The sequence below is a fragment of the Lonchura striata genome, chromosome 1 (assembly GCF_046129695.1).
Source record: "Lonchura striata isolate bLonStr1 chromosome 1, bLonStr1.mat, whole genome shotgun sequence".
Lineage (NCBI taxonomy): Eukaryota > Metazoa > Chordata > Aves > Passeriformes > Estrildidae > Lonchura > Lonchura striata.
In genome coordinates this window covers 89338542-89360782 of record NC_134603.1, presented here as the reverse complement: position 1 = coordinate 89360782, position 22241 = coordinate 89338542, and the positions used below count along the sequence as shown (strand labels likewise).

Below are 22241 nucleotides of genomic sequence, written 5' to 3'. Positions count from 1 at the left end.
TATGGAGAACATAACTAAAAATATTCAGCATATTGATTTTCATCAGAAGGTGACTGTTTGTCAGCTGAAATATTTTGGATGAATGAGACAATAGAGTGGTCTGGATTTTTTAAGGAAGAACAGTGTCGTTATAGTTTTTGAACTGGTATCACTGTTGTTTTGCAATTGGATATGAGTTGTGTAACAGCTACTACTGCAACCCTTCCCAATTAGGCAAATTTACATTCTTCTCTGAACCAAACATAATTCAGAGCATCCTATCACAGTAAATGTTCTGACAATGTGAAAGATCTTACAGGATGCAAAAACTGTTTCTGGATGTTTTCCACCAAAGTGAAACCCTCGAGTGGGTTGGTTGTGGGTTTTTTTTCTGTTTGCTATCTTTTAAAATATTTGCTATGACTTAAAGAAGTTATTTAGAATTTCTCTGGGTTTTGATTTTTATTATCATTTATATCCTAATGTCAAATAAATGCATTTAATACCTGTACTGAATTAGAGAAATTCTATGTAGTTTTATTTCAAATATATGTGTTGAATTGTCAGTGGTTACAAGATGAGTGAGTTTTTCTGTGTATTGCTGTCCCAGTGTTTTGAGAGATGACTGAATTTCATGAAGAGAGTTTCACTGAATTGAAGGTAAAAGCTTAAGTTCCCTCAAGTTCAGTTGCCAAATTTCAAGCAAGATCCCCAGTGTTATGTAGAAGCTCCAGTGCTTTACTCTGGTCTCTTACAAATAAATGGTTTAGTTAGAAGATGGAAAGCTTCACTTGGTTATTAGATCCAGAACCTTTGCTCTTAATTGTGTATGTCCAGCTACCAACAGACAAGGAAGGTCCTCTAATAAAGTGTTTTTTATTATGTATACAGTGGTAAATGCTGAAGATGCTGCAGTAGGGAGTAAACCCTATATAACTATTATAGACATTGTTTTCTGATCTTTAACATTAGATTCTTTCCACCCCTTTCACTGGCAAACAATAAAATACTTCAGTTTTTGGAAATAAATTTCTCCAAGATCTCTGCTGTTAGGTATAATGCAGCCAAAGAAAAGGGCATAAATATAGTAATAATCATACTACTGTGCTGTACTATTTCAGGGAGCTAATATGAAACAGAAATGGAATATGCAGACAGCACATTACTGGAGATATGGAAATGTGTTTTTTAAATAAAATTATGTTTCTGATGCCATTTGTAATGGTGTAATGTTAATAGCCTGACTCTTCTCTGGCATTCAAGTTCCTGTAGTTGGTACCAAATCCCTATGAGAGGTGATGTATGTGAGGAGCCAAAAAGGGCTCAACCACCTTGAAACTGGCATTTGCATTTGTGATTCAAAAGTATTTGCTGCTTTGTAAAGGAAAGAAGGTGTTACTAAAAATTGCTGTTGCAAATAGCTGAAAAGGTGCCACAGTCTAAAAGATGCCATGCAAGGTAAAGGAATTGGAAAAACAGTTTAGAAGTTAAATCCCAGTGAAAAAACTGCATGTACCTAGATACAGAGGATGGCCCAGCAGATGGGGAATGGCATGTGACAGGAGCACTGTGTTTCTTTCCCTGACCTCCATCTACCTCTGGGACTGTGAATCCATCCCTTGGTCTGTGGAAGGCCCCTATGCAGCTGTTGTTTGTGCAGCAGTGCAGCATCCCCCTGGCCAGCAACAATGTGGTACCTGTGAGAGAGAGAGGACTGCTCCACGGCTCAGTATGATCTCAGAGGCTGATCTGAAAAACCATCTTCAGTTTAAACAAAACATGTTTTCAGTATATTTTTTAAGCTAATGGTGACAAGCATCCCACACACTGGCAGGCATTTGCTTCTGCCTACCCAAAACTGCAAAGAATTGTAGTGAATTAGGAAATTTGTTGTCCGCCTGATTGCTTTTCCACACTTAAGCTATACATAGCAGCATTAGCTTGGGGTCCTTTAAGGCTCCTTCATATCACTCAAATGCCTTTATTTTTCAATATTCACAAGGGTGGCAATGTGACAGGGTTTGGTCTCTGCTGTTTTACAGCAAAATTTAAGGTACATTCACAAATGTATTGCTGTTGAATCCTAATCCAAACAGGGGAGAACAGTCTCTGGGCTTGGATTTCAATCCACTGGATACAGAGACTCAAGTAAGACTCCAGTCTCTCACTTCTCCCTCTACTTTTTCCTCACCAAAACATGATTAACTTAAGAATCTGAAATTTTACTTAAAAATTAACTACATTATAGTTCAAATATTGTAAGGATGTGTTTGGATACAGATAGTTTAAGAAAAAAAATTTTGAGGTGTTTGGCTAATTTAGACTGGTTGTGGTGAACTGCACAATCTGAATTGAATAGGGGGGTCCAACAGAGGGTGTTGGTTTGTTGTTTTGTATTTACCCCCACCAAAATTAAATAAACACATAAATCCTTCTTCTACCTCTGTAGTAAAAAAACCTCTTTTATGTTGTGTTCACATGCTTGTGCTTTCTATAATTTTACTTAGAAGACATAGTTGCATTTATTTTTAACATTTATTTATTTAGACATCTAAAATAAGACCAATCTTCTATCTTTATACATTTCTGATTATTCTGAGATTCAGAAAGACATTTTTCAGGCATATTATAGATGACATGCTCATCTCCTGTTCATATTTAAGGCGTTATGCTCATCTTCCTACCATACTTTAAGTCACTACTTAAGAACACTATATTGAGGAAAAGATATTTCATTGCATGGAGAAATAATCCTTTCCTGAAATGAGAATTCCTATAGTCTACAGAGGAAATGCCTATCAAGTAAAATGTCCTATGGATGAGTACTCAAAGAAAGCTACCCTGAAAATGTATTGTTCACATTTGAACACATTATCCAATTGCAACCTAATCTGAAGATATGAAAGTAATTCATTATATGGCTTGAAAATTACTGCATGAAGAAGGCATCATAACAGGAATTTACATGCTAAATGTAGTAGCAGATTTAAAAAAACCCCAACTATTTAAATGAATATAAATAAATGGCTAATTTGGCAAAATGTTTTCATGGAATTATGGCAGGTTCATTGCATATATAATTCTACAATTTTTAAATATGTCTTTTAAAAATAGATATCTGTAACTAAAATAATTCATTAAGAGTAAAGTAGACTCAAAATATATGGCTCTGGTTTTTATCAGATTCATGCAAAACAGCTTCTGAATATTTTGCAAATTGAGTTAACTGTCTAGAACCCGGTGTTGTACCTCTGATCTGACATAGAAAAATCCGTTTCCCTGTAATAAATAACACCACCCCTCTCTGCATCTATCCCAGTCTAGAAAAGCTTACCTTTTCTTCAGGAATTTCATTCCTTTTCTAATTCCAAAGTGAGTGGGGTTGACAAACCAAGGGCAGGCATGGGACATTATGGATTTTTTCCACCTTGGTTGATCAACCTCATGCATTTTATTCAAATAATGTCTAAAAGCCCTAATTAGCAATAGCTAGTGTGCCCCCCAGATGCTTGCTATTGATTTTGCCTCCAGTAAACTAATTTAATTGCCCTCCTTGTGAGAGAGAGGTTAGCATTAAACAGCCACCTTGGTTGCATGTCCGTGAGAGCCATCAGAGGAGCAGTGTGGAGAAGGATGGCTCTGTGGGGCACTGGAAAAAAGCCAGGCCATGGAGATGGGTAAACACACTGAGCTAGTGGGCACGCAAGTCCTGGAGGTACAGTGCTGCTGTCGGAGAGAGCTTAGATGCCATCCTTCTCCCATATGAAGAGTCAAACTCAGAAGGGAGATGAGAGAAGCAATGTGTTGATTACTGTGCCACGAGAGAAGAGGAGGCTTATCCATCAGCAGTTCACTGATTAAAATGCTTTCTGTCTGGGTCATTGTCTGGGTCTCGGGGCTTTAGTGCCACCCCCAAAATGATAGTGTTCACTACAACTGTAAGACAACATCTATTATTGCTTCCTTTGATAGCATTGTGTTTATAGAGGGTTTGATAGTGTCTATAAAAACTACTTCTCCATTGAAACCTGGCTGTTAAAAAGCAAAAAGCAAACTCTCAGCCTAAATGTTTTCTTTAACAAAATGTGAAAGCCCCTTAATTTTTTGTTACCTATGTCTAAAGATATGTCAAAGGAGAAGTTCAAGGAGATTTATTTTGTATTCCAGTAGAGCAAAAATGCTCCAAAGTTTGCTTTTTTGAAACTGCATTTCAGAAATGATTGGTCAGTTATGTGGGATTTTTCTGATATTTGAAATGAGATGTTGGTAGTGAGATACTGTGATGCATTGGTTTTTTGTTGATAGCTTCACTTGGGTTGGAGTTCCTGGTTTTATTTAAGTTACTATAGGATACATTTATCTATTTATTATCACTATGAAAATAATATTAATAAATTACCCTAAGTAGCTTAGCAAGGGTTTTTCCCCATTAAATAGTGCTGTTGTTGATTTTTCAGGGCAGTAATCTATCACATTCCTCTCAGTACCTATTCTTTTCTTTTGCAGCTTTCTGCACTGAGTATGTGTTTTGGAAACAAGCCAGCCTGATCCTATAAATCCTGTTTTTCTGTGTGATTTGTTTTACAAGAGCACTCACATGAGATTGTGGAGCAGGGATGAAGGAGGGGGGTCCTTTGCCTTTTTTTTTTACTGGAAAACTCAATAAATGATTGGCAGATCCTGACTTTTTGTTGTGTGTCCTTGGATTGCCATGCAGTTCAGTTGCCACAGTTACATCCAGCCAACATCACAAATACTCTAATGTGCATCTCTTCCACATATTTTTTGTGTCTTCCATCAAACTGCCTGGAAGAGGAGAAGGAAGGTTGGCTTTTTAGCATGATAGCTGACACAGTGTGATGTTCTTGCTGCACAGTGACTGTCTCCCTTGGGCTGCCAGTTAGTCTTCATCTAAAGGGATTCTCCTGTCCTTAGTCATGCCCACTGAATAGTTTTTCTTGGAGGCTTCACTGTGGTTTTGGAGGTCTTCAGTGTGGTAAGAAGTTACTTTTCTGTTTGGCTTGTGGTAGGTTTGGGAAGGTGCCCCTAACTTCTGTAGGCTTCGTTTTGGTGGATCATTACTGCAATGTCTGTCTAGAGGTGCTGATGGTGTTAACGTGCTTGTGACCATTACAACACTAGATGCAGCCACAAGCTGGATCAAGAAAATGAGATGGGAGATGCCAGGAGGGAGCTAAGGAAGGGCTTAAAAGGGACAGCTTACATGGACCAAATCAATTGCTGTACTGGGGCATGGCAGAGTCAGGGTATCAGGAAAAACTTAAGTACAGACTTCTCATTTTAGGAGACCTTACAGAGCACAGTGCACTGCAATGATTGCCTTTCAAGTAGCTGGTGGAGAAGGGGTGCCGGGAGGTATGACCAAGGAGAATCTGAACCAGAAGGCTTTGGATTTCAGAATTAGACGGTCATGTTATGCTTGTTATAGGAGTGAGCAGTGAGGTTCAGTGAAGGGAATTTTAACAGGATCAAATGAAACAGTTCTGGCAGCTGTCTAAAGTCAGGATTGAAATATGGTGGTACCAGTGAAAGAGCCAAAATGGTGCTTCAGGAGCAAGTTAGGAAAAATTAAAGTTCCAATGAGAGACACATTTATGAACATGAAACCCAAAGGATGGCTTTTAGATGAAGCTGAGACTGAAGAAGCATCAGGCTTTGGGATAGGAGCAGACTTTGTGGAGAAAAAGAGCAGAGTGAGTCAAAAGTTAATTTGGAGGAAGATGCAGCAGGAAGGGTTGAATGAAGAAGGCAAGTAAAAACTGATGGGAAGACGTGTGATATAGAGGCAGGGCTGAGGATGGGGAAGTACAAAAGCAGCATAAGACTATATGTATGAATCATCAGCCTGGGAAACAGTATGCAAACATCTGAGGGCAGGTGAGATTCACCAAACAGGGAGGATGAAACAAGATGAGCAAAAATCCTGGGAAGATAAACATGGTGGAAAGGGCAGCTTTTCAAGAGCTGGTATTGAGGCATTTAGCAGCTAGCAAGAGGAGAACTTGATTGGTATCTCCTGTTCTGAGCATAAGGAGGATTGCTAATGAGTAAAATATTTCGAAATGGAAGAAAATGTTGAAAGCAACAAAGTCAGTCATATTCTGAGCAAAGCCAGGGAGTCCTGCCAGAGAAACAGAGGAGCCAATGCAGTGCGTTGTCTCCTTGGTTATTCTTCTCCCTCCTTGGCATTACGTTTGCTGTTTGTGAAGGCTCCTTGTAGACTGCTCTCATGCACAGAGAGCGGGGGTTGAGAACTTCCTCTTGAATGTAATACCTGGACAAGCTGCAAAACTATGCAAACCCTGCTGTGGAAGCTGGAAAGGGCTGATGGTTGGCTGCAGCATCATGGAGTTGTTTAAGGCCTCTGGTAGGAATTTTCCCTCTTTCCAGAGTATATTAATAGCACAAACCTCCTTAGCTCTTTAGGGATCTCTGGAAATAGCTGGGTAGTCAGTGAGTGTACTGACAGCATGTATGCTGATTAAGTAGTGGTTTAGTGTGTTATGCATGTTTATTATTCAGCTTCCACCCTGCAATGATGTGCCAGAAGAAGAGAAAGAACTGCTGAAGCTGGAGAGACATGGGAAGAGGGAGGGAGACTGAGGTGGACAGGATTAAATGAGAGAGCACAAGGTACAGAGAGAACAGGTAGGTTTGGATAGAAAGCAAAAAGAAAGTCTAAAGAACCTTCAGAGTGAGAAATATTAAAAGTCCACCCAGCAGGAATATAAATGAAAAGTATGAACTATGAGGGGTAAATATGTAATAGCACTGCAAGGAAAGCTGAATTTATGGTTTCTTGGCATGGGTGGCTCTATTTGCCATCCCCTTGTCTTTGTTTGGGTGCAGTTCTTCTGAGTGATGAGGTGACCTCTGCTGATTAAGATAAATTCAAAACCTGTGGTATTGGTAGAGCCTGTTCTGGACATGCATTTATTGTCTTGCTTTTGAAAATTAGGATAGTTGCTTTTAAACAATGGGAGTGGGATTTAACTATAAAATGCTTCTTTAAATAAACTGCAACTTTATGCAGCATATAGCTGTAAATAACAGTACAGGCAAGGAAAATAATGTATGAGAGGAGAGGATAGCAAGGAGAGGTTGAAATTCTGAAAAGAAGCCTTTGTGTTTCTTTCCCTAAATTAATAAATGTTTTGCTGGTAACCATATTGCTTCTCTGTGTGGTCTGGTATACCATTTGTTTTCTCTTCACAAGCCATGCTGCAGGGAGTGCAAACTGAGCAGTGAAGTCAGTTCTGAATGGTGTAAGAAATGCATCTTGGCATGCCTCAGATATTTTCAAGTGCGTTCATGTGTACCCTCTCTAGGCTATAAATTCTGCAGGGTATGAATTGGGGCTTTTTCCCTGTTTGGGCTGTTTTGACTGATCTGTTTGTACAGCCCATAAATAAAGATCTAGTGATTCTCAATTCTGCAGAGGAAAAGCAGGACACCTGGCATTTGGCAGTGAGCACCTTAATGTCTTGCCAGAACGGGCAGCAGCAGTTTTGGCCAGATTAGCAAGCACTTCCTTCCTCCTTCCCTGAAGTAAAAGCTAACTCTGCTAATTTTGATCACATCACTGGGGGCAGAGGCAGAGTCCTGCAATTCTTCATTTCCATACCTTCATTCTTCTCTTTGGCCCCCTCAACTTTCACATTCCCTCCAGGTAAAGTATCACTGTATCACTGCAAAGATTTACCTTCTGAAATCTGCTCTTGTTCCCATGTCAAGCTCCTTCTATGATTTATATGCTTCACATCAAATTCAAGTGCCCTTGCTACTTGTTCTTTATTGCACTGTCCTTTTTAAATTCATTTGGCTTATCTGTCTTAATTTCTTAGAAAATAATGTCACCGCTATACATCTGGCTAAATTTTGAAGCCACTTAATGATTTCAGTGAAATTTGACACAATGGTGGATGTCTCCAAGATCAGATGCTTCTATGGAAATAGGTGTTGTGGAAATAGGTGTTTAACTGAAGGAGAGAAACTGTGTTACTGATGTTACGGAACAAAAAGGGAATCACTTGTGCCCCAGGGAATCAGCTCTTGCACCCCAGGCTTCCTTAGTTCTAGTGCTTGGTTGTCAGTTTTTTCTTTTTCTGAGGTCTGATGCTACCTGGCCACCTGCATCTTGCCTTCCCAAATTCCCAGGCAAAGAGTCTCAAAGTGCCATTCTGTCACATTCTTTAGTAGAAGATGGCTTTCCTGGGTTGCTTTGCTCCATGTTCCCCCAAACTGTTCACTGTTATTGGGGTGCTGTAATGCTGGCAGGTGAGGGGAGGACGCAGTGTGCATTTTGCTATCCCCTGCCAGCTTCTCCACCTCTTCTTTCAGATTTCTTATTTCCTTAACTTGCTCCTTTGGTTTTGGGCTTTATGTACAGATACATAGCAATTTGAATGCAGTGATGTATATTTTAAACAGATTATATCCCTGAGCATGGATCCAGTTATATTGAAACAGGTTCAGCTGTAATAGGTCTCCTAGGCCAGGCTACAACAGGAGGGCTTTGACAGCACAGCTGTACTCATTTGCAGGCTTCGCTTATTATTTGCTCCTGCCTTGAAATTTCCAGCATTATCCAGTTATCTATCTGTTTGCATATCTAGTGCTTGCAAAATTATCTACATCTGCTTTGCTGTAGGTCCATCTTGGTAAAAAAATCATAGCCCAAAAGAAGTCGTTTTACTACAACAAATGCTGTCCTATTGACCAGGGATGCTGCATCCATTTGGAAAAGCAGCTATATACTGTAGGAGAATGTTGTCTTGTCTCATATAAACATGACTAATGTCCCTGTGCCCCACACAAGAGGATCAACTTCTGGCCAACCCTGGCAAACCCCTCCTCTCTCCAGGTCTCCTGGAAAATTACTCCCAAAAGAAAGCTCTAGTATATTGACCTGACTCATGTGCCTCATTGCCTTGTGCACATTTATTCATTTCAGTAATAGACACAAAAAAGGAAAAACACCCAGATAGCTACTGTGAAAATGAGTGTATTAAACCCCTCAATTGAAAGGAACATATGGAGAAGAGAGATGAAACATATCCCCCTCCAAAAGGCCCTTATTTGGCTACACCTCAGAAGGAAATAGTGTGCCAGCTGCTGCTATAGCCCTGGAGGGAAAAAAAACATTTTGCAGAAAGGTGGAATCACAGGGGAAGCCTAATGGAGTCCCTTAATAAACATGGACTTGTCCATAGCAAGGAGAGGAGATACAGGGCACTGGATTGAAATTAAATCACTGCAGCATGAGAGGCTTGTGATCCCTGCTCTTTGCTCTTTGCTTGACTCCTTATTCCCACAGTGGCAGGAGCTCAGGGAGCTGTGTGCTGGGTACTCATTGTTCAGCACAGGAGCAGTCCTCAGCACTTACCCATGCTTACAGAAAGCTCACAGCACCTCTGGGAGGTGCTTATCCCAGCCTTAGGAATGGCTGAAGAGAATTGCTGCAGGTTACAAGCCCAGCTGAGTTGCACAGCAGCTGTGACAATACATGGCACGCAGCTCAGGGTGGTACCACGTGAAGGTGGTAGCAGAGATTCAGAAAGCAGCACAGCCAAGCCCGAGTGCTCAGGTGAGCTACTCGCTAATGTGGCTGCACTGCTTCCAGTCCTGGGCTCTTGCTTGGGCTTTTCTCCATCATTTCACAAGGGGAGATACACCCTGAGACCTGGTAACAATCTGTAAAGCCTCTCCCCAGCCCCTGGGCAGCAGTAATGGCAGGAGGGTACTGCCATTACCCGTTTGTACAGCCCCAGCCCCATGGGCATCGTGTCAGTGCCACCAGGTGTGCAAGAAACTGGGGCACACCAACATAATTTTCTCCTCTTTTCAAGCAAGGTTGCTATTTCGTGGGATCTTTGAGTGAAAGAGATTAGAAGGACTGAAACTCATCCGGGCAAAGCGGGGGAATCCTGGTGATAGAGAATGTGCTGACACATTTCCATCCCCACTGGGATAAGGTTATGTTATGATGCTCTTGTAAGAAGATGTCAGACTGACTGATAATATCCACTGCCATATGATTTTGCAAATCTTTGGCTTGGGAAGAAACACTTGTTTTTCTTCAGCAAACCCATAGAGAATAAATTCAGAAAATGCCTTTAAAATTATAAACTCTCTAAAATAAAAGGGAGTTCAGGAGGAGTAAAGAAAAGCCCTGGTATCACAATGAAAAGCGAAATTCAACTTTTAAAGTGTTTTGTGTTTTTTTTTTTTTTCTAATGTAATTTAACAGAATATATGCTTGTTTGTTCCAAAATGTCAAAGGCTTACATTTATGAGACAGAGTGCAGCAGGTAATTCTCTAGAGGATAAGTAAAACAAAGGAAAAATATTTTTTTTTAAATCACAGTAATTTTATGAATACTTCTATTAAAAAGATTAGCAAATGCAACACAACCGCTAAAGCAAACAGCCAAATACTGTAGCATATGTTTGTGTGTCTGTGAAAGTGTTAGTATTTTTCAGTTGCTATTAACTATTTCAAATACTAAATGGCAGCATTTCAATTCTCTTATATTCCTTTTCTCCTTCATTCTTCAGTAAGTGCTACTGGGGTCTCTGGCTTTGCCAGGAATGGAAATTCTCTTGTTAAAAAAAGCCAAGAACAAAAACCTGCTTGACCAAAATATCTAGTGAAAAGTACAATAAGACAGAGTATGCTAAGCAGCAGATAAATCAGCCAGAATTTACCTATCAAAGGCAGTTTCAAGTTGACACAAAGCTGTGCTAGCTTACCAAAAAAAAAAAGAAAAAAAAGAAAAATTGAAATAGAACAAGGCAGAGCTGAGTCTAAGGGAGGCTGCAGAAATTGTACTTCCACTGCCTACATTAGTTGGTGGAAAGTGAAAGGATCTCTTTTTTTTTTTTTTTACTCAAAAATGGAGACTTGTTTTAAGATAATTTGTCAGGTGACAGTCTTGAACGGAGTCGGATAAGTTTGCAAGTTATTCTCCTTGCTTGTAAATTCCATTAATATCTTTCTCACCTGAAGGCAAGTGGAGTGAAATTGTGTAGTTATTTGGTGTCATTCAGCTATGAAGGGTCTGTAAGTATCTTATTAGGCCAACCTACTTTTTTAAAGAGTATCTTTTAATAGAAGAGAATTTTTTCTGCATAAATACTGAATGAACTCTGCTATAATGCATAAAACTAGATAAGTCCCACCCCAACACACACAGAGCAATTATTGCTCTAAATCTGAAACTGTCTGAATTTGCCTGGTGTGAATGTGTCAGCTGAAGCCGGCTCCTCTCTAATCAGCCTGCAGAGTGGATTTAGGTACATCCAACACAAACTGTAAGGCTGAAAAGCTCCCAAGATTAAAACTCTGGACATTTCACATTCATGAAGCATTTAATGTGCTTCGATTTTTGCCACTTGGGACATAATGCACAAACTAAAGTCAGGGTGACCTCATGGGCCAGGTTCCTATGGAGCCATTACAATGTATTTATTCTGTAATCCTCAAAACTGGGAGGTGTTTATACAAAAGACTAATGGCTTCAAAGGAGTCAGTTCAGCCTTCTGGGTGGAAAAGTCTGCTTTTTAACCCTTGCAGTGCTGGCTCCTTGCTGGCTGCACCCACCTAAGCAGGGAAAGAAGCCCTTCTTCAGGCCGTGGGGAGGACACACAAGGTTTTGTGTCCAGGGTGGAGACACTGAAGCTGTGATTGGACCTGAGACAAAATTGAGGGTGAGGAGGTTGGACCCTTGAACCCATCCACAACTGAGCCATTCACATTTCTGTTTCTAGTGTTCAGGATAGCTCTGTAGAAATCAGTTGAGAAAAATACCATCATACATAAGCACAGAATCACAGAATAATGAGGTTGGAAGAGACCTCTAAGATCATCAAGTCCAACCTATGCCCTAACACCTCAATTAAGCTATAGCACCAAGTGCCATGTCCAGTCCTTTTTTAAACACATCCAGAGGTGGTGATTCTACCACCTCCCTGGGAAGACAATTCCAATATTTTATTATTGTTTCAGTGAAAATTTTTTCCTAATATCCAACTATACCTTCCCTGATGTAGCTTGAGACTGTGTCCTCTTGTTCTGTCAGTGCTGCCCGGTGAAAGAGACTGACCCCCACCTGTCTACAGCCTTCCTTCAGGAAGCTGTAGAGAGCAATAAGGTCACCTCTAAGCCTCCTCTTCTCTAGGCTAAACAACCCCAGCTCCTTCAAATGTTCCTCATAGGGTTTGTGTTGCAAGCCCCTCACCAACCTCGTTGCCCTCCTCTGGACACACTCAAGCATCTCAATGTCCTTCCTAAACTGAGGGGCCAGAACTGGACACAGCACTCAAGGTGTGGCCTCACCAGTGCCAGGCAGGGGAAGAATGACCTCCCTGCTCCTGCTGGCCACAACATTCCTGACACAGGCCAGGATGCCACTGTTCTTCTTGGCCACCAGGGCACATTGCTGGCTCACATTCAGCTGGCTGTCGACCAGCGCCCCCAGGTCCCTTTCTGCCTGGGCACTGTCCAGTCACGCTGTCCCCAGCCTGTAACGTTGTAGGGGATTTTTGTGGCCAAAATGTAGAACTCTCCACTTAGACTTATTAAACTTCATGCTATTGGACTCTGCCCATCCATCCAACCAATCTAAGTCTCTCTCTGCACAGCCCTCTTTCTTTCCAATAGATCAACACAAGTTCCCAGCTTAGTGTCATCTGCAAATTTACTAATGAAGGACTCAATGCCCTCATCCATGTTGTCTATAAAAATATTAAAATAGAACTGGTCTTAGCACAGACCCCTGAGGGACACCACTGGTGACTGTCCCCAGCTGGATGCAGCATCGCTCACCACCACTCTCTGGGCCCATCCATCCAGCCAGTTCCTAATCCAGTGAAGAGTGCTCCTGTCCAAGCCTAAATAAGTCTAAATACATTCTCAAAATCCTGCAAGGCCACAGGTATTACCATTTATTTTTCAGTTTGCATGGTACACAGACACTCATGTTTATAACTTTTCATAAAATCTTAATGAAATTTCATTGGGGTATGTTTTTTTTTTTTAAACAAAGAGAGCCAGCAAGGTCAAGGTAACACAGAAAATTTCCCTAGCTCCATTTGATATATGCATTTTTTTGAGTAAGATTTTCAACATTTCTTTCATCTGCTTCCTTGGTAGATTTAATAATTACAAAAGGCAGGTTGGTACCTGAAAGGCTGCTCTCCTTTATTAACCTCCTTAGCAGCTCCAGCACTGATGTAACTGTGAGAAAACATACAATGCAATTCTAGTAATAAACTTCTATGTTTTCCTAAAAGGTCCTCCTCCTCAGATGGGCTTGCTTCACATCATCCTTGGTCCTTTAAGGAATACTCTGTGCAAGAGGCACACCAGAGGCAAGCAGGCATCTTGGAATGTGGAGATCTTCTTCCTAAGTATTGTTCTGAGACCAAAACCTGCACTCTTGCTTCACTGATACTGCTGCAGAATGTGTGCAGTGCTAGCTGTTGCTGAGGTCAAAAAACTCCTTTTGAAGGGTTAGATTCTTCAAGTTTTGTAGTGGCTGAAATAGATGATGTGTTAACTATCATGTGACCCAAATGAAATGGAAGGGTATAATCAGAGCCAAATGTGTACTAGGAATGCAAGTTCCAGGACTGTAAACCCACTTATATAGTAAAATCTTGCAAAATATGTAATTTTGGAAGAAGGTAAAGCAAAGGGACTTTGAAAATTGAGATGTTGTTTAAATTCTGGGTCATCAGTCTTTTCACTCATAACTGGGGAATCATTTTCTGTGTAGACTCCTATTTCAGAACAGCAATCTGTCTACTTTATTCTGCAGGTTCTCATTACCAGGAAAAGAATTGAAGGCCTCAAGTGTCAGATGTGGTGTGTAATAGTCTTATATGAAAGGGTTAGCCAAGATAGCCAGGAGAAAGTTATCTGTGTTACTACTGACACTGGTCAGGCCCACACTCTGGATCAGTCCTAGGGCCTTCATGGTAGTGACACCCAAGCAGCTGGAATAATTGTTGCACAAGTTTTAATGTGCTTTGAAACCATGTTACATTCAAGACTTCTGGTCTGAAATGACCCATTTGGTTTTTGACTTAAAGTCTGAGATTCAAGTGCTCCATCACAGAAACCATGCAGCTGCATCTTGCCAGTTTGGCTGCAGTGGTCTGGTAGGTAGATCTTGCTGCTTCTGCCCTGGCACTGGGGGTTTGCAGAAATAATGCTGCAGTGTGACAAGAGCATTACTGTATATCTGAATGAACAATTTTATTACTCTGCTGTAACTTTCAATATGGACTAACACCCAATATCACTGTCTTGAGATGCACATCTAAGGAAATGTGACAACTTCTTCAACTGCTCCTCCCCTCTTCATGAAAGACTGAGAAGCTTCAAAGGTTTGGCAGCTGAGATATTTGTAAATACATAATTAATGAATTGTGAGGAAAGCTTTTTACCAAAGTGCACCTCCCTCTACCAGCAGACACATGGAATCTACAGAAACAGTGGCTATACAGTCTTGTCAAAGACTGTATAGCAATTTTTTAAATTGCTGTTATGATATTGCCTTAAATCTTCATCTGAAACTGGAGCCTGGCTGAGTCTGGCACAGGCATGAAATAAAAAATGGTATCTGTCTCAGGAAATGGACAACCCAACAGACTTACTACGGAAAGCACTGACAGGAAAAAGAAAACCCCTAAATTTCCAGGGGGAAGCTGGAGTATAGATCTGGTGTAAAGCCACACGGGAAATCTTGTACAGGGAGGGTTATCTCATATTACTGTGCTACTTCAGGATTGCTCCTAATGTCAGAAGAAAGAAATAATGATGGTTCTCACATTTACGAAATTTGACTATAGAGATATCTCTAGGTAGTCCAAGAGATATACTCAGGGTCAGGCTTCTGCCATCTTTTGGCAAAAGAAGAAATGGCTGCATATGACACAGGAGATAGTCACTTTTTACACTTGTAAGTGGTAGATGTGTAAAATCTCTGATGACTGGGGAGAAAATGGTCTGTATGTTAGAGCACCTCTCTGGAGCTGGCAGGCTGGGGAGCCAAAGGTTGTGTTTCCCACCTGAGCTGGGAGCGACCGTCACGTTTGGCATTCCCGTCTGTGCGCTCTCCTGGGAGCTGTCTGGCTACATGTCATTTGCTGTGTCGGCCAGCTACATCTCAGATCCAAATGCAAAATCCACTACTCAGGGACATTATGTGGATTTGTGACACTACCCGTGGGACTTTGGATCCATAAACCAATGAATGGATTACAATGAGGCATAAATATAGTATTTTCATGGATGACATATAATCCTACTCAATTATTGTTCTTGTCATGTAAAGGGAAACTGTACCCATTTTTCTCATCCCTGCACACTGAAATTAAAAAAAAAAAAGAAATGCCCAATGCAAAATATTTCATCTTGTAGCTCCCTGCCTTTTATCTACTAACAATTTTAAAGCTTATGTTTCCCATTGTTAGGTGTTTCCTTTAATTAGTTCTTTGCATCTCTACAAGATTATTATATGGGAAATTCACTTGACAGAAGCATTTAGAGTTTCTGGACTGAGCAGACTGCTATGTCAGTCTCTGAACAGTGAAGTGCATGTCACATTGTGTACTTTCATTTATGTCTGGATTGCCGTGCCCGGAAACAGCTTTGCCTTCTGTTTTGCTTCTACAAACTCTTTCTGTTTTTGAGAAACTGCTGCTACTGTCCTTTGCTTGAAATGGCTTGGATATCATAGTTGTTTCAGGATCCAGAAAGATGTGAAATATCTCATGCATAAAGACTTAATCCTTTCTATCAGTACCAGGCAGTTTTATGGGCGTGGATGCTTCACAATAGGGGGAACAATGAGGAAAACCAAGCTTGTGTTTTGTTTCCTTTTAAGACTGAAATGCCATCTTTTATTGTCAACCTGTCCTCTTTTTTTTTTTTTTCCCAAAGCTGCCCGGGCAGTAAAAAGCCTTTTGATATATAAAGTTAACATTATAATACCTCAAAATAATGTTTTATTAGAGAATGGTTATGTGCAATGTTTGTCCAGCAGGCATTTCTAATGCAGCATGTTAAAGCTTTCTTCACACTGCTAGAGATGCTGAAGGGGTGCTGTAGACAAAACCCATTTCTTGTAGCAAGAACTGTGATAGCTTCCCAGCATCGTGTCCTGCATGTGCAGAAGCAGCTGTCCTGTAACATTCAGCTGATTGTTTGTAATAAGCAGTGGCTTTTTCAGAATTCTTCCTTGCATTTGAAAGAAATCTTTCTGGTTATGCATGGAACTGTGGGCATCTCAAGACAGATACAAATATGTTATCCATGGTCAATCCCACACAGGGATTTAATCAGTGCCCTTTCTTTCTGGTTAGAAAAGTTTTAGGGCACCTATGGTATGCTCTGAAACTATAGCCAGTTTCCATAGAGGAGCAAATGAAGCACTTACATTTTTCTATGTGGGCTGAGCTTTTTAGCTGAATGTTACTCGCTGCTGTTTCTTCCCCTCTCACCTCTGTATCCCTTTACCACAGCCACAAAATCTGCCTTTGAAAGGGCAGGGTCAGCCATGCACTGCTGTATTTATAACGCAAGGATTGCTGCAGTTCTCAGCACAAGTGCTTTAATCATCCTTTCATCTAAAGGAGAAGCATCTGGTCCTAAATGTGCGCTTTTTTGCCCCTTCTGCTACAGCACTACACGGATGGTTGATTAAACCACCCTTCCTTTTTCCTGGCAGCAGGATTGGGATGGCTTGCTACCTTTGTTTCCACTTGGGGCCTTTAAATGGGGCTCTATAAAGAGAACAATAATAAGGAAGAACCAAGGCTTCTGCTGGACCCTCTCCCCAAATTTAATCTGTGCCCAGACCCCACTGGCCAAGCTGCTTTTATGTACATTGCTAGGTCTTAAAAAAAATTAAAATACAGAAGCATGTGAATGAGATGATGCTGGAAAAGCCAGCAGGGAAGCCAAATGCTAGGTGCACGTGTCTTACAACACCCAGAATGGTTTAAGATGAAAGACCCAACTGCAAAAGGAGCTTCTTTAAACTGTGGTTTAGCTTAAATTTACATAGATACAGACATTTGCTATTTCCTTTACACAGATACACACATTTGCTATTTGCATTACACAGATACAGACATTTGCTATTTGATATTGCAAGTAGATCTATGCCAAGTAAGATCTTCCCTTTCCTCTTCCTCCTCAAAAAAGTTTCAAAATAATTTCATTGCAGCTCTAGCATTTGGAAATTTAAAATTAAATCAAGTTGCATTTAGAAAGGAAATATCATTGCAACATTTGAAATATTGAAACATATGAATGTTGACACAGGGTCTTACTTATTTTTAGTTATAAATTGTGGTCAAAGCAATTCAGGAGAAGCAAGATTAAGCTATGAAGTAACCCAGACAATCTTTCTGTTAGCTTGGCTGTGGCCTTAGTGCTCTGCTTTTCATAGAATCATAGAATCAAGGGTTTAGAATGGACCTGAAAAATCATCTAGTTTCAAATCACACTGCCATGGGCAGGGACACCTCTCACTAAATAGGATGCTCAAAGCTCAATCTATCTTTGAACACTGCCTGGTTTGGGGAATCCACAACCTCCCTGGGGAACCTGTTCCAGGATCTCACCACCTTCACAGTAAAATATTCTTCCTAATCTCTAATCTAAATTTCCCCTCTCTCAATTTTTACCCTTTTCATATCACTATGCTATTTATCTCACATATAGCGGTAATGGGTCCCCTTCCTCTGTGGGTTGATATTTGCCTAGGTTCACCCTTTCATATCTAAAAACCACTAGCACTTCTTGATTTTCTCATTTATATTAGGTTCAAAGCAACAAAACAAACATGGATGCTATCTTTTCATCAAACAATCCCTAAAGAAGCATTTTTCAAACATTCTGAGTGTGCTAAATCCCTCAGTTTTCTAGTGAAGGTGCAAAGTGCTGCACAGAGAATTTTTGGCTGGTAGGAATGAGTTTGTTCAGAGGCTCCACATGTAGCCCCACAGTTTTGCAGGTGGTTTATCACTCCCCAGAGGTCTAAAGTTGAAGTGAAGGAGGAGGGACAATTGGTCCCAGCAGCAACACAGCTGCAGGTAAGGTGGGTCTCCTTTTAGGAACAGCTGTGCTTGCTTTTTGGGCTGGTGCCGAGTCCCAGAGATCTATTCACTTCCACACTTCTCATTTGGCTCAAGTTGCATTTGTCTGAGCAGCAATGGGAAGATGCTTTTCACCTTGAAAGGCCAGCAGCCCTCCCAGCCCCCATCTGATGCCACAGAGACTAAGGAGGAAGGGAGATCTGAAAACCTTGTACATTGGCTAATGAAACATATATGAGGCTGGGGCTCGTGATGTGCCAAAAGCCTTTCAGCCAAGGGAAAGCACTGCTCCTTGACCAGACCTCTCTGACCATAATACACCCATCTTCCCTTCCCTGAAAGCCACTTAGGACCCCCTAGGCTCTGTCCTGACAGCTGCACGGAATCTCAGTACCCTTCCCACTGCAGACACCCTGTCATTCCCTGCAAATGACCTGGAGGGGCATCCTGCTTTCTGTCTGCCCTAGCCATAGGTGACCAGATGGCCTGTTGAGAAAATTCTGCCTCCTTTGCTGGCAAGATTCCTGGAAGCCATCCTGGCTCTTCTGCTTCTGGCAGCAATTTTCCCAGAGGACAAGGTCAACTTGTAGGGTGTACCTGCTGCCCTTCCTCTGTCTGTGGCTCTACATGGAGTTGTACCTGCCCTGGGCTAGTAGAGACTATCCCCTTGATGGTCTGATGTGCTAAAGGCATGACCCACACCAGAAAATTCTGCAGCTTTTCTCTGGAAAAAAAAAAAAATACCCAAATAGAGACATATGATGTCAGAATAAATGTTCTTTTGCTAGTATGGCTAATTTGGCTCTGGAAATCTCTGGAAGATGAAAAATCAACATGGGAAGGACTTTTTGATGCTATAAACTGCATTCAAAAAACTTGAATTTTAAGCCCAACCTTTCTTATCCAATACAGACATAGCAAGTTGTGCTCAAGAGAGCTTCCTTTATGATGGCTCCCTCTTAATTTTCTCTAGTTTAAAACCAAACCCACTGAGGCCTGAAAAAGTGTCACAGTATTTAAAACAAACAAAGGGATGTGTAATTTGGTAACTTGTTCGTAACATGTTTCTAGATCTGGAAGATGATTCTTATGTTTGCCAGCACAAGTTAAGAGGATGCTTTAGTGCTGTTTTTGTGGACACTGTACATGCTGCATTCCTCCTCGTGTGGGGAACAAAACCAGAACAGGATGCAAACTGCTTCAGATTTCTCCCACTGCTGACCTTGCTGCCACTTGTGCCAAAATGAAGACAACAAATCCTTGGAAATCACCATGTGTGTGTTTCAATTTTTAATTGAAACTTTTTAGCTGAGCTGAAAGGTGGGGGTGGTGGGAGGGAAAGGGGAAAAAACAAAGCAACACACTTCCCTCTGCTCCCAATGAAAAGAAACTAGAGCTATTAGATTCACTTCAATTGCCTCACCTGACCTGAAATGAACTCCCTCCCTCAGGCCTGTAAGAAAATTCAATTAAAAGGTCCATCTGTGAGGCAGCAGCTGAAGGGGAATTACTGTAGGGAGGTCCACATTTTCATAAAAAAAGAAGCCCCCTCTCTCCCTCCCCTCCTTCCTCCTCTCCATCTTCCTCTATCCCTGATTAGGCCTATTCCTAACCACTAAACCACAAGTCCTCCCAATTAACCAGATCTGGCCAAATACCCTTTATATGCTCCATTCAGATGTAGAAACACTATAGATTTTGTACATCCCTTAAATATCATGGGGTAGGAGAGGGGGAAGGAGCAGAGGACAGAGGTTGGAAATCAGAACATCCTACCCCAATTAAGTTGGCTGATGCAATGGATTAAAGGCTGCTAATATGCAAAAGACTGTGCTGGCAGTGAAAATAATCACCATAAGGCAACAACAGTGTGCAGCAGCTTAAAAACACAGAGGTGACAGGGAGAAAAAGCTGGCTCCAAGGACCTGTCTGAAAAGCCTTACCAGCTTGCTAGAAGCTCTCTGCTCCGGCTGTGCTCTTATGATTAGAAACTTGTCTGAGATGCTTGGCCAGAATCTGATATATTTGAGGTGTGGTGTCTTGTGTGTTGCTCCTATGTAGTATGACAGAGAGCCTGGGAGGGATTGGGACAGCATGCGTGTGTGAGCCATGTGTGGCACGTGGCTGCCAAGGAGGGTGAGCCCCAGCTCTGGTCCTGCAGGCTGGTGCAGACCTCGTGTTGCCTCCCACCTCTGGGGCAACTTCCATCCAAGGGGAAGCTGATGAAGGATCAGGAACTGATATGCCTTTATATTTTCTTAATAACACCTTCTCAGGTGCATGATGCTGGGGTTTGTAACAAATAACCAAGTGGTTCTCTGAGCTCCTGTGTGTTTTACTTCGTGCTAACAGAAAACCTGACTTAACTGTGCCTGAGAATGCATGCACTCCCTGTGCACTGACTTCATTTGTGCTTGCACAGTGTGTAATCAATCACTTTAAAATACCTAGCTCCCAGTGCTTGCTTCCCTGGTGTGGTGTATATTGTGCTGAGTTACATCAGTTCAGGGGGATTCGTTTGAGTATCGACACTTTGTGCTCCCATCAGGTAGGGCCCTTGGAGCAGAGCACAATTAAAATCTTCACGCTACCCTGCTAATAGATACATATATATATTGCCATTTGCTTAGAAACAGAAATGGAGCAAATCCTTTTAATGTAGTTAGGGATAATAAGTGGGAAAACACATCAACAATTCATGACATGAAATAGGTGTTAAGTATGCTATTAGGTTTTCTCTTTTTTTTAGGCTTAAGATTTAGTATTGAGAGCCTGTGCATTTTCTTTACAGATATTTGGCATGCAAGATATTTCATACTGTGTACAACAGTTTGGCAAATTGGTCCTTTGGTGTCTTTATTGGCTTATTTTCATTTTTTCATTAAATATGTAAAATGAACCTTGTTTTACTGCAATATCAACTGAAGCCCTATTAAAAAAAATATAGACAGTTAAGACAATAAAAGACCTTGTAAATCAACCAGAGATTGTTTATCTGCTCAACAAGATCATTAACGATGCACAGGGGGAGACAGCTGAGGCAGGGCCGCTGGAGAGAAGATGCTAAAAATTAATTTTACAAGGAAAGTTAGCTCTGCCAAGTTTGATTTGTTTTAGGGACACTCTCTTACTCTTTATTATTCATTTTTAAAGGCAGACTTTGAAATCAGGCAGGATTGTGATGAAGAGGTTGGGTTTTTTTTTTTGCAATGCGTGTTTCAGTGAGATACCCAAAATCTCACTCATACAAATTGTCACAGCTTGACAGACTTGGAACTTTATAATGTTAAATCAAGTCCTAGTGGAGGTGTGCTAGGGAGTGTGAAATAGTGTCACTGGCTGCTCCTGTGCTGAATGCTTTGCACTGGAAATGTTGAATGTTGTCTTCCATAACATGCTTATAATTAATATTGTGCATGGCACCCTCTATGCAGCTGCTCTGTGTATGGGTTTTTTTTGCACAGCTTTCCAGCTGCTTTCAAGCTGTTCCTTTGAATCTGCTACAATATTCATGCCCTCCTCCCACACCAGGCTGAAGGACACTTGGAGATTTGTTTCTGGTTGACCCTTTAAAGCCTAGATATCTCTCATGATTAATTGAGAGCCAAAACTGAATAGAGGTTGAGCAAAGAGAGAGGGGGGGAGCTGTCAGTTTTCAGTGGAGCAGGTCTGGAATAAGGGTCTCTCTAGAGAAAGGAGGGTCTTCATACATAAGCACCCTTTTCCTAAGGAAACCCTTGCCTGTTCAGGAAACCTTGGCCAAAACATTTAATAGCTTTCTGTCTGTCTTTTCTCCACAGATGAAGGAGATGGAAGAGATGAACAGAAAGGATGACAGAAAGATCTCTCAGAACTGACACAGGAATCTTTTGCCGAGCATAGTAAAGGGATTTAGGCTATTGAGAGGGAAACAAAGTCACCAAACACTCTAAAAAATAAGACCAGATACAGGCAGCCTACAAGATTTTAAATGTGTCACCTTTCTTGTGACCTCGTCTTTGCTTTTTTTTTTATTGTTGTTTTGTTTTGTTTTTAAAGCCATGCACCTGTGTTTATAATCATTTCATAACTTAAAGAAGTATTCTTCCTTTACCAATGATAAATTTGGGATGCATTCTTAATGCAAGGAA

At 41.1% G+C, this 22241-nt stretch overlaps 1 long non-coding RNA gene across 2 annotated transcripts in view; it reads left to right on the top strand.

Moving 5' to 3' along the window:
• The window catches only part of LOC110483544 (uncharacterized), a 156422-nt gene extending 134451 nt beyond the window's left edge, over window positions 1–21971 (top strand). For both annotated transcript variants that reach the window (XR_002467595.1, XR_002467596.1), the window contains exon 3: window positions 21912–21971. This is a non-coding gene — a long non-coding RNA (uncharacterized LOC110483544). The remainder of the gene's footprint in view (window positions 1–21911) is intronic.
• Window positions 21972–22241: the final 270 nt, after the last annotated feature.